General features: G+C 35.5%; 1 protein-coding gene across 2 annotated transcripts in view; it reads left to right on the top strand.

Annotated features, from left to right (window-relative positions):
* Window positions 1–13225, top strand: part of epha6 (eph receptor A6) — a 157426-nt gene that overhangs the window by 23027 nt on the left and 121174 nt on the right. The window lies entirely within an intron of this gene.

Consider the following 13225-nt stretch of genomic DNA (forward strand, 5'->3'; position numbering starts at 1 on the left):
CCTCTCAGATTCTGTGCTGTAATTACCAAATGTGTCACAGAAACCTGGTGTCCTCACGTAGTGTACGCACTTCTCTTCCTTTGAAAGTATTACATGTTCATGCTAACCCTCATATTAATATAAAAAATATAATATAAAAAATATATATTATTATTATATTATATTATATTATATTATATTATATTATATTATATTATATTATATTATATTATATTATATTATATTATATTATATTATATTATATTTTTTATTGTTTTATTGTTTTGAAATGAAGTCTCGTGTGTTCACCAAGGCTTTATGTATTTGATCATATACAATAAAAACGTTAATATTGTGAAACATTATTACAATTTTAAATAACTTTTCTATGTTAATGTATTTTAAAATGTAATTTATTCCTTTGATGGAAAAGCTGAATTTTTAACACCCAATTGCTCAATTTTCTGTATCACATGATCCTTCAGAAATCACTCTAATACAGTATGCTTATATGGTGCTTAAGAAAAAAATTCTTATTATTGTGAGGCTTAATATTTTAGTCAAAATAATGATACATGTTTTTCTGGATTTGTTGATAAATAAAAAGTAAAAAAAAAAACAAAAAAAACAACCACCATGTATTTGAAATAGAAAAATTTCATGACATCACAAATTTCTTTACTTTCACTTTTGATCAAAATGCATCCTTGCTGAATAAAACTATGTCTTAAAAGAAAAAAGCCAAAAAAGAAAGTGCAAATATCTTTTGACAAAATAAGTTTTTGCTGTAAGAAGTTAGGCTTAAAAGCACAATATGTAAGATTTTTAGATTAAAATATCCAAAAACCACTAGAACAATGTTATATATTTTATTGACTTGTGTACTTACATTATCCCAAACATTTCCAACAATCTTTAAATCCTGAGAAATCAGCAATTTTATCCAGGACATGGACCATGTCATTGCATCGCATACCCTCGATTTTCAGTTTTACTAATATCGATCTAGATACTGCAAAGTGCAACAAGTCTCTCATAGCAGCCACCGAGCGAACACACAGAGTAACGTTATAACATAACTTTCAACACACTCAAATGTATCTAGTGTGATTGTTTTAACCATGTAAAACAGTGCTGTGTTACTCCACATATGCAACAAAAAGAACAGAAGTGGCCGACTGTAACAAAAGCATAATAAAAGCTCAGCCGAACTCCAGATTGGCGTGTATTGCAGGCTTCTTTCATTAGCATTTGCTCCAGCGGCCTCGTTCCGCTCCCATGGCTCTCGACCAGTCCCGTCCATACCACTGTAACATTAGTGAAACTTTAATAAATTAGCTTATTAATGAACATAATTTCTGCCCGAGTCCGTAAGATTCCTTTCCATCAGCTGTGGAGGTGAAGACGACAACTTCCAAGATTCCACGCTCATTCACGGCATCATCAAGCTATGCTTTTGTTTTGAATAAGCGACCTCTAGCGGCAAAAAATACATATTGTGCCTTTAATTTAAAAAAAAAAAAAAACTGCTGAATGTTAACCTCATTTAGCATGGCTCAGGTGCTGCTGTCCTTTTCAAGTTGAAAAAGCTGTGACAATCATCAAAGATGGTCAAGTCATTGTAAATGAGTGTAATTAAAAAAACAGTCAGCATGGTTACATTGCTGTAGTTACGATACAAAGATTTCTGTGTCAATCAAAGAGTGATTAATGATCTCTTAACGCTCTCTCGTTCCCTGTCGGCCATTTGAAAGGTTGACCTTTTCTAAAAAGGCCTGTCCGTCTCTTTTCAAAGGGAGCACAGCACTGGGACGTGAATGATTAATACATGCTGTTTTAGAAGTTGTGTCAAGATGAGACATAAAGCCAACTTTTGAGTGTTAATTCTTTATCTGTAATGGGACTTTCAGTGACCTTCAGTAGGACAGATCTGGTTTTTGGTGATAGATCACAACGAAATATATATATATATATATATATATATATATATATATATATATATATATATATATATATACACACACACACACATATAGGGCTGCCAAAAAAAAAAAAAAAAATACAATCTGCTGCAAAATTTTTGGATTCTTTTCATTTTTGTAAGAGGTCACGCCATGACTTATTGATCTTATATTAGTCATGTGTCTTTATGTGATACAAATTTGCAGGTCAGAGTTGACAAAACTTTGGAATACAGCAAAATCCTAAATGTTTTTGCATGAGCTTGCATTTCCGGTCTCCCACATTTGCATGTGTTTGAATTCAAGTCAGTAGAATGAAAAGTGTAGACCCCACCCACCCTTAAGTGAAGAACGAAAAAGAAACTCACTGTGAGTATATCGGGGCCTTTACATATAGTCTCCGACTGGACCAGACTGGACTCCCCTGATTCCAGTCCATACAACACATTAACACCATAGTACTAGTCTGATAATCTAACACCAGCATGTGCTCTCTGATATCTGTGGCTGATTGAGTGGTTATTGATTGAGTTCAGAGCGTGTTAGTTCTAATTCGCAGAAAAATAACAGGAGCTCCCACTGATTTAGAGGGCCTTTTGTTTTCATCATTGCAGCTGACACTAAACACAAAGCTCGATTTTAACTCTCGCCCACATCCTGAGAAAATCTTATTTAACACAAGCAAGTTTTCCTTCTGTTCTACTCAGCTTTGCTATTTGAAGTTGCAGCATTTCATACTCACAGTCCTGATCTAAGAGTGACTGATGTGCTCTACACAAATCTCTGTTTTCATGATGTGATTATTTTTTAGCAGGGAATGTAAGTACATGACAGAGTTGAATTTTTCCAATATATTTTCTTTGAGACGGCAAGTTCTCAAACAGGTGTGCCAGCAATTGACATCTAGGACGGTTGTTAGCGGGATGCATAAATTAGATTAATGCACTTAAGGGGTTTAAGTAAGCAGACTTATTAATAGAATAAGTCTTCTTTTATGTTATATATTCTGTTTTTTTTGTTTTGTTTTGTTTTTTGGTAATGTTTATTGCATTATTTTAGTGTTTTTCATGTTACCCTGATGGTGTTTTGTCTTTGTGTGTATAACCTGTGCACGTTTATACATCAGCTTTGGCATGTTTATGGACAGGCCACTTCTGATGAACTCTGATTTATGAACTCTGTATTATTATGATTGTTATCAGTACTTTTAAGGTGAGCATTAAATGAAAATTCGTTGTAAATATTTTCGGTCCCACTTTATATTAAGTGGCCTTAACTACTATGTACTTACATTTAAATTAATAATTTGATACAATGCACTTATTGTGTACATACATGTTTTTACATTGTAATTATATTTTAAAAACACCTGCATATAATTACATCTGTAATTAATTTCTGTAATTACATTTATAATTACACGGTTGACCCGTCCCTTACACCTTACCCCTACCCTTAAACCAACCCATACCACCAAACCTGCCCCTAATCTTACCCATATCCCACCTCAATTGCAGCAAAAGTGTTTTGCAATTCAATATGAACCCAATAAGTACATTGTACTTATTTTTTGATGTAAGTACATATTAGTTAATGCCACTTAATATAAAGTGGGACCATATTTTCAAAATGTATGTCACAGATCTTATTGTCAACCTTTTCATCCATGCAACAGACTTTTCCAATCATTAGTCCACTTAAACTCACCCCTGTAAGCTTACGTTCATTTTCTGTCTTCATGCAACACCTGCCATGTATAAGCACACTATAATTTCATTGGCTGGCGACAGCCTGTGATGTCATAAGCGGAGCACCCGGAAGGATAAGAGGGCCAGCACACATTATCAACTTATTTGTCTGAAGGAAATGTGCAGGCAGACCCAATGGCATGTCAAAGAATCGCAGTGTCTTGTTCCACTTCTCATGGAACCATGGTTACAGTCGTAACCTGAGACGAATTGGAACTCAACACTGCGTCTTGGATGGATGGGGAATAAATACCCACTCCACTATGCCACCGGGATGCCTGACTCACTAGGTGAGAATATGCACTATCACAGTGGGCTATGTTTATCTCAACAGATTAATTAGAGCATCAACCAAGGACAGCGTCCATAAGTAGATGTGCACAAGCCATGTAGTGGTAATATCCTTATGCCAGTGTCTCCCACAAGAATGGAAAATATTCTAGCTTCTATGCTTTTATAGCAAGGGAAGTACCAGCCTCTAGAACCTTCCTCCCTCTCCTATGGACTACTGCAGCCTTAAAGGCAGAGCTTTTACAGAAAACATGGCTAAGCTGCAACAGCGCTTTTCTTGCTTTACACAGCTCTCAAGGAATGCCTGCAACAGTGAGTTTGGGGCAAGATGTCCTCAGACATGTATCTTTGCAGAAAATGCACCAGCACACATAAATTGCAATCAAGCACTGCATAGCCCGCATATGAAACGGGCAACAGAAAGAGCGGTTTCAGATTTCTGATTTGCCAAAAACCTCTAATCCTGTGCCAGTTTGGCAGGGTCTAAACATCAAGGATCTCTACAATCTATCAATCAGGCCCTGGACCTAGGCCTCAGAGGAGCATACTGAACCACAGCATTGCTCTAGACTAGAAAAGATAGTGTAATGCTATCTTACCAGTCTCTTTCCGTCGCTTCTTACCTGTCTTTTTCAGTCAGTCTTGTGAATGCATCATAATGTGCACATCCAGTTATCTCGAGGAGTTGAATACACTTCACTAGTAGTGTTTGCCTTACAAGTGCATACAAACAAGCATCTCCTGAAGACAAAAAAGGTTAATGACATGTGCAATGGCCAATGGGCACCCTCTTATACTACTGGGGACTCTGCTTATGACGTCACGGGCTGTCGCCAGCCAGTGGAATTGGAGTGTGTTTACACATGCTTCAGATACCGGTCATGCTGATGGCATTTCCCCATAGCCTTGATCCAAGATGCAGTGTTGAGTTCGACTTCAAAAGGGAACGCAGCCTCTGCTCATTTACATGCTTGGTCGGCCTTGGTGCATGTTTTATCCTGTGTTTGCTCTCAAGAACAGCATGATTCTTTTCAGGTAATACAATACATTGAGCAATCTGTTTGATTTGTGCTGAATACAAGTGACCAGAATGTACAAGCAACCAAACAGTTGCACCACTTTTGCATGCAGTATTTCAGTGCAAAAATCTTGTTCAAGGACCTGCAATCCAGTTTAACCAGGTGCTAAATGAGTATTTAATTCAAGCCGGTATACCTTCTTTCTATGTAAATTAGGCTTTTTTATATTGCGATTTTTCACAAAACTCAGTGAGATGAGGAATTGCACCATGTAAATTGCATTCAGCAAAAGTTTTGGATGTGTTTGTGCCATTAACGTATTTGCATAATTCTTGTAGCAAATTGGGTGCTAAAACAATGCAGACAGTGTGGATGAATATCACAGTTATTAGGGAATTCCACCCATTATGTATTGTTTCCTAAAGGAAACTTTGGCTGTGGCCATTCCAGTTGTCACTAGGGAGGAGAACCTTGATAACAGACAGAACGAAATGTCAAATGTGTCCCTTTGCTGTTTTTTTTTGTGATGTTTCTTGTACTGGAGTCATAATAACAAAAGAATGTAGAGAGTTCTTTGTGCAGAAGGATTCAGGGTGGAAGTAGGTCATTCTATAGTGTTGTTTCGGACCGTCCAGAGTGACCCTGATGTCACAGGTCCCGTTGGCCTCTCCTGCTCTTGTTCCCTTTGTCCTTTGCTGGTGCATGATGGAAGAGAAACCTTTTTTTGTTGTTTAAATGACACAGGCCATAAATGCAGTCTTTCATCACTGTCCACCTTTTGTGTTGCAGGTTCTAGATGTTAGATTTGAACAGTATCTTTCTCCATCTTTATCCACTGTCCCTCTTACTTACTTTCTTTGTTGAGGGTAGATGACATTTTCCTTTCTATCCTAGTCTCTTTCTCTCTGTCACTTTTTTCCCCTTCCTCTCCTTTTTGTTTCTCTTATGAAACAAAAAGGTTTTGATTTGCTTTTCCTTTTTTTCCAATTGGAAATAAAGTCATATCAGAATAGAGATTGTATTTGAGTCTAGGTTGTAAAACAGTCTGGGATAATGAAAGCAAAATAAGACAAAAGAGAGATTAAGCGGGAATAGACCTAAAGGTATATTGATGTATCTCTGACTTTACCCAGAGCAAAATTAGACATTTTTCATGTCCTTTTTTTGTAATCCAGACTGCATGTTCAAAATGAGATTTCAACACCTTGAGATATCTTGCAAAAGAATCAGTATTATTATCACTGAAACTAATCATAGAGTAGGTGAGATTCTAAAATTACAGTATTTGACCTTTGTGATTTTTTTCATTTTTATGAGTTAATGTATTTTTCATTTCCATGCCCTGTTTGCTTGTTTTTCATTCACATACATTTTTCTCTCTGTGATCAAGTAAATCACTTTAATTTAATTTTGTAGTGTTCCACACTGTATAATAACTTTCAATAATAAATAATAAACAATATATAGATTATACAAACAAGAAAGCAAATGAACAAATAAATACAGTATTTGAGCCACGGGCATTGTGCAAGGTTGAAGAGATCCATGACAGAGAAATGAATGTTTGTCATTCACTTGGTGTTTTCATTGATGCCGTTAGAAGTGGATTAGAAGTCAATTAATCAATTATAGAGTCAAAGGTAGTACCGTTATCTTTCTCACAAAGCACTTCCATTACCCAAGGTTAATGTGTACTTAATAATTAAAAGATAATTAAACTCACACTCAAGCCTAATTGTATTTTCATTTGCCCAGGGCTCGTTTGCAATTGATAGACCCCCACAACTCCCCTGATAGAAGACCTTTATTTTGGTTGTATAAATTCTATTATGGAGTCTCGAAGTGTGCACTTTCAATGCAAGACGAGCAGAAAAATCAAAGCTTTAATGATCAATCCTAAGCTGGATCTGACAAACAGAAATCAATGGTGATAATAGATGCTTTTAAGCTATTGAGCGTGCGTATTGACATGCTAGTCAGTTCAGAGGTGCTTGCTGAAAAGGTTCATTTACAGCCAGGGAGGCCAAATACAGTCAGAAACAAGCTGTATTCCAAACAGAGGACCACCACTGATAGATTCAACTGTGTTTTTATGTGTGTGTTGTTATAAGCATATTGCTTTTCTTATGCGTTATAGTGTACCGGCATTATCTAAAATATCCTATGTCTTGATGATTGCGTGTGGGCGCTTCCCAGTGACTGCACAAGCGATATGCCTTTTTTCGCAGTCAGTTTCCAAGTGGAGAAATGATGACAGATATCAAAGGAGAGTCAGGCGTCTTAGACGTCTGCTGATAGAAACCATTTTTAAACCATTTTAAAAGCAATGAATCCCCCTTCAGCCCCAAGATGCATTTCCTCTATGTTGTCTCTATCACACCGATCTGTGCCGTTTTTGAATCCTCCTCTGTGGACCCCTGCCAACTTAATGTGATGTGTAGCCAGCGATTTTAGGTTCATCCATCTCAGCCACTTTTATCAGTGCGTGTAGCATCTTAAGCCGCGTGCTGATATCTAATCCCCGCCACAGTGTTCTTAGATGTATCTGGTCACTTTCTAGCAGGAGATTGAAAGCGCGCTGCTGCCTCCCTGTTCTTCTAAATGCTTCATTTTACCTCCAACAAAAAAGCTGATGAGAAACAAAAGGCTGGAAGGCAGTGGTAGGGTGAGAGGAGATTATAGCATCAGGACATGTATCAAACTACCCAGAGTCTGTGTGCTGCACTGAGGTCAATTTATATCTTTCATGCCTTCATGAATGACATTATATGACCTGTCTAAGGATAATGACGAGTTTGCTAAACATTATCATCAACATCAGAGTATTATTCCCTTTCCCCAATATTTGTTCACTCTCCACAGGTTCCAGGGTATGTTATAAACCTACAAATGTACAAGACAATGACAATAAACAAATATTATTAAATACATTTATATACATTAATAAAATCATGGTCACACCAAAACTAAATAACTTACACAAGACCCCCCCCCCCCCCCCCTCCCCCTCAAAAAAAAGTCCAATACTGAATTATAGAGTACAGCAGACATGACGTCAAAACCTGGAAGACTAATTTGCCATTGATTCTCTCTAGATTTTCCTATGGGTTTATATAATGGGGTTTTTCAGTAATCAATAAAATTATATCTGTGGTAAAAATCACTTGACAATACTTGAAAGTTTTGTTTAATGTTCTTATATAGTTTCTTATTAAAAACATACGTTTTTTTTGTTTTTTTTAACCCTTAAATGCATACCTCAGGTCTTTAGTTACCCGGGACATCATTCACTACCCTCCTCCTCGTTCATTTTTTAAAGTTAGACATCAACCTTCTTGGTATTCCTCAATCAATTCATTATAAAAAATATAACAAGAAAAAAAATCATTAAATTATAAAAGAATGCCTATTTTTGTATTCATTTTTTGTATAGGGTCGCTAATGACCCGAGGTGTGTATGAGTGTAGGTATATTTTTTCTTCACAACAATAATTGAATCTGAAGTGACGATTCATTCAGACAGAAAACGAAATAATAAGAAAAACATGAAATGGCTCAGCGATTTACTGCAGAGCAAGTATGAACGCAATCAAATATGACTGTAACTATTACTAGATCGATCTGGTGAAGCTGTTAGCGACCGAAATATTGATTTTGAAGATGTTGAAAATTATATATAGTAGTCAACATTGGAAGTGGATCAAAACCTTTCATCAAAGTTGTCCTAAAACCTTCTTCTTAGGACAGCTTAGTTCTTAGGACAACTCTGATGAACTTTTTTGATCTACTTCAAATGTTGACTACTGTAGTTTTGAGAATACGATTGAGATCGCGAATGGGCTCATATTTGTGACCTCAAACATAAAACTAGCCTATTATTTGCTGAATTTACTGGGAAATGAGCTCTGACGAGGACAGTGGTGATTGCATAAAACATCTGCTCAAACGGAGCCCTTTCAAGCTCCAAAAGGTAACAAAATATGCTTTATTTTATTCTTCTGTAATTGTTACTCTAATATCAGAGGAGTTTTATATTATTGCGACAGATAGAGATCCTTCCGTGTTAGATATAGATCCAGGTCGATAAAGACCCGAATATGTAAGAATGATTGGCGAAACAGTCATGCATTTAAGGGTTAAACATAACAGCTCCAAAATTTGCGTTTTCAATATGGTTATGTGTAATTTACACTGTAGAGAAAAACTTCTAAGTATGGTGTTTACCCTCAGACCTTAATTTACTCATAAGTGTAAAAACCCCATTGCAAAGACCCAAAGAAACATCTCACGGGAACCAGTGGCAAATTATTTTTCGGGTTTTGACGCCATCCCTGCACCACTCAATTGTCACACATTATTTTTACAAATGTGTATACCTAAAAAAAAAATGACATCTGAAAAATTAAAGTCCATAAATAATTGTAGTATAGTATTTTCTGATTGTAGTATATGTAGTTTTCTTGTGGTTTACAGAAAATGCAGGTTTGGTGTAAATAGGCTTTTACAGTATTTTACAGTTAAAGTATTTACATTACAGTATATCTGTTATTAATAGCTAATGGTTTCGGCTTCTACTAGATTCAAGATAAACTAAGAATTCCACTGCTTCAACATTTACTAGAGAGAAAAAAAGGAAAAAATAGATAGGCTAAAAGTTACTTACAGGGTCCAAAATTAACACTTAACAAGTGTCAAATGTGAGCAACAATTGGCTGTGTTGAGTAAATAAATTTGTTACTTGCCAGTTGGCTGTATTCCTTGCGTTAAAGTTGTCTGAACAGAAATATAAAGTACAAAGTCAAAATGGGTCACATATGAATATATATGTGACAGCTGCAGTTTGTAGTTTGCAGCTGCAGTCTCGTCTCACATTCTATATGATGTTGCTAATGTTCTGAAAAAGAAAAAAAAAAACAACTTGAGGTATAATGATAATTATAATAATATTGTTAAAAAATTGCAAAATACCATTTAATGGCCATTAAGACATTTATGGGTGTTAAATTTTTTCAATCTGTCAGATGTAGCAAAAATGAAAATAAAATTGGAATTTTAAGTATAAGAAATATGAGAACACTGGAATTTAGTTTGGAAGACATAACCAAAATAATTATATTTAATAATTAAATAATGATATTTGATAATTATATAAAGAAAGCATATATGTGTAGCATATGTCTACATTATACAGATTATACAGTATATATATTACAGATGATAGGTTTAGCCCTTGTGACCACTTCCATGTGTGACATCTTGCCCTAGTCTCTCGTATTTACTTTATTTATACGGTACATTATTTTCTTCAGAGATGTTTACATATCTTATGTCTGTGGGTCTCTGTGCAGTTGTTCTGGTGTTCTTGTGACCTGATCTTGTCACAAGCATTTTAATGCCCAGTATATCCTGTTTAAGCTATGCAAATGACATACAGTATAAACTAAACTTGTGCTGACTTGACCTGTTGTGTTGTGAAACAGAACTCTACAAACACTCTTTCAGTCAAACGTTAGTTTGAAGTCTATTGTGAGGATCTATCGGCACACATCAGGGCTATGATACAGCAAGTTTCTGATTGAGAGGCTATTAGGGAAGACTTAGCTTATCACTGCAATAATGAAAGTGAATAAGTGGAGGCTTTAGTGCTAATGAAGTGCGTCCTTCCTAATTAATTATGAGAGAGAGAAAGATTAGGGAGATAAGTAATAAAAGAAAAAGAAGAGGAAAGAGATGATTGGAGGATAGAAGTAGAGACAGAAAAAGGAGGAATAGTGAAGAAAAGAGTAAAGTGTAAAAAAAAGTAGAAGAAAAGGACTGAGTGAGAGAAAAGAGAGTGAATGTGTGGAAAATAAAAAGGCCAGAACATAGCGAGAATTTGTGAAAAAGAAAGTGAGAACGTGGAAAAGAGAATGAGAGCATGTTGACAAGATATTTGGAAAAAATAAATGTTTGCAAGAGAATGTGTTTGGAAAGAAAAAGAAGAAGTGTAAAAGAGAGAACAATGCAGAGCAGCAGTGTGATGGCCAGACATCCTGTCATTACCGTTTGATTTAGCTGTAGCTTGTGGCTTTGGTAAATCTATTAGCCTCTTTTGCCTTTTGTCCACAACCTCAGCATTACCCAGTATATGTGTAGCATATCGCAACCTAGAGGTACTACCTGAAAAATGATGTAAGTCTCTTGAAAATGGCAGTAAGGAGTCTCATAGTGCCTGGATGTGACAATGAAGTAAATGGGCAGTGATATTTTCTCATTCACTTACTGTCCATACACACAATTTGTGCGTGAAATCTGTGTCTGAATGTTTTCACAAACAAATCATGTTTCATCAATAACTTTCATACTAAAATGTGTTAAAAAGAGGAGCAAATGAGAATCATTTCTGAAGGATCACATGACACTGAACACTGGAGTAATGGCTGCTGAACACAGGAATAAATGACATTTTAAAATATATTAAAATAGAAAGCTACTTTAAATTGTAACAATATTTCACAATATTTTTATATTAACGATATTTTTCACAAACAAAATACAGTTTCAATAAAAATACTGTAATTTTGATTAAATAAATGCAGCCGTGATGAATAAGAAAGGGTGTGTTATAGTCAAGCTGCGTGATTCCTCTGCATTAAATCAGTGTACCTCTGCCTAATGAGAGGTCTGTAATCTGGCCACTGTGATTTTGCCCTAAACTTAATCCTACCCATAGCTGATCCCTAAAATCAGAGGGAAATGATAGGTGAATAACACCAATGTAGAAGCACCTAATGCTGGTTGTAAGCCTAAACTAGACATAAACTGTAAGCTTGTATCTCAAATCTAATTGGTTGATTGGAATGTTGTTCCAGGATCAAAGATGTTCATCCGGGATCATGTTGTACTTGGTGAAATCATGTTCATCCTGTAGGCCGGGTTTGAATAAAAGATGTTTATTTTGTCTGAAGCAGTTTTAAGAGCTTAGCATTGCTCGAGGATCTTGCTGGAGAGAGCGCATATTTAAAGAGTGGCATATGTTTGCTAAGAGTGACAAAAGACAGCAAAATGAAAGGTTGTGTGTAAAGCTCTTACATGGTGTTGGCTAACCCTAACCACATTTAGAATAATCCAAATTCATAAAAATTAGAACAAGGTTAAGAACAAATCCACGTTTTGTGACTTAGGTGTCAGTTTCTCATGAGATGTTCTCTTGTGTGTATAAATAAGAATAATCCAAGCAATTTTTAATGAGACCCAATGTTTTATTCAAGCTTACTGTGTGTTATTTCAAGTGCTACATGGCATTTATCATGGAGATAATTCGTATATTTTGAGAATGGCAATTAGTAGCTACAGATATGTCACATAAATTCAATCCAATTGCAGATTCTAAATCTATTGTGTATTTGTAGTCTGCAATCCAATGAAAATGTCCATTTGCATGTCAGTCACATGTATTCCACACATGCAGTTAGACGCTTGTGAGCTGTCAGTGGTCCTGTCAGAGATTTTTTTTCCTTTAACATATCTAAAAATATTCCAAGTAAACTTTCTTCTCATGTTGCTAAGATTGTTGCTAAGCCTCATGCTTATTCCTCCTCCAATAACGAGACCTCTCTGAGTGAGAGTACATATAGCCAAGATTGATTGTAGAGAGTGTTCAGTCTGAAAGTAATAAAATAGATGCGAAAAGTAGATCTGCACAACCATTACAATAATATAGAAATTTTATTTGGAGCAAGCTCTGAGATTTTCTTGATACTGTGTTTCCAAGTTTGGTGGGCCATAAACTTTAAACATGCTGTGGGAGAGAACTATTGCTGTAGTGATTGTTAAGTTTTATTTGTTTTTCCCACAACACTACATTGGTTTCTCTTGTTTTTACAGTCATGTATATGTACATATATAAATAACCATTTGATGCATTTTGTATATACCTTAAACAGGGAAAACAGCATTTATTTAACTGAAATTCCAAAATTATCAGTAATCTATGTAGTATCTAGTAGTATCTAGTAATAAAAGCACAGGTAATGTTTATATGGTTGGCAAAAAGAAAAAAAATGGGACGCCTCATTTTATTTAATTCCACTGGATATTGACTAAATATCTTCCATAGATTTTGACTTTAATAAGATTTTTATTAAACACAACATCAAAGATCCTGGTTTTCTCCATGATTCATATTCTTTCTGACAACAAAGTACTTAAAGGGTTAGTTCACCCAAAAATGAAAATTCTGTCATTT

This window comes from Megalobrama amblycephala, linkage group LG7 (assembly GCF_018812025.1).
Source record: "Megalobrama amblycephala isolate DHTTF-2021 linkage group LG7, ASM1881202v1, whole genome shotgun sequence".
NCBI lineage: Eukaryota > Metazoa > Chordata > Actinopteri > Cypriniformes > Xenocyprididae > Megalobrama > Megalobrama amblycephala.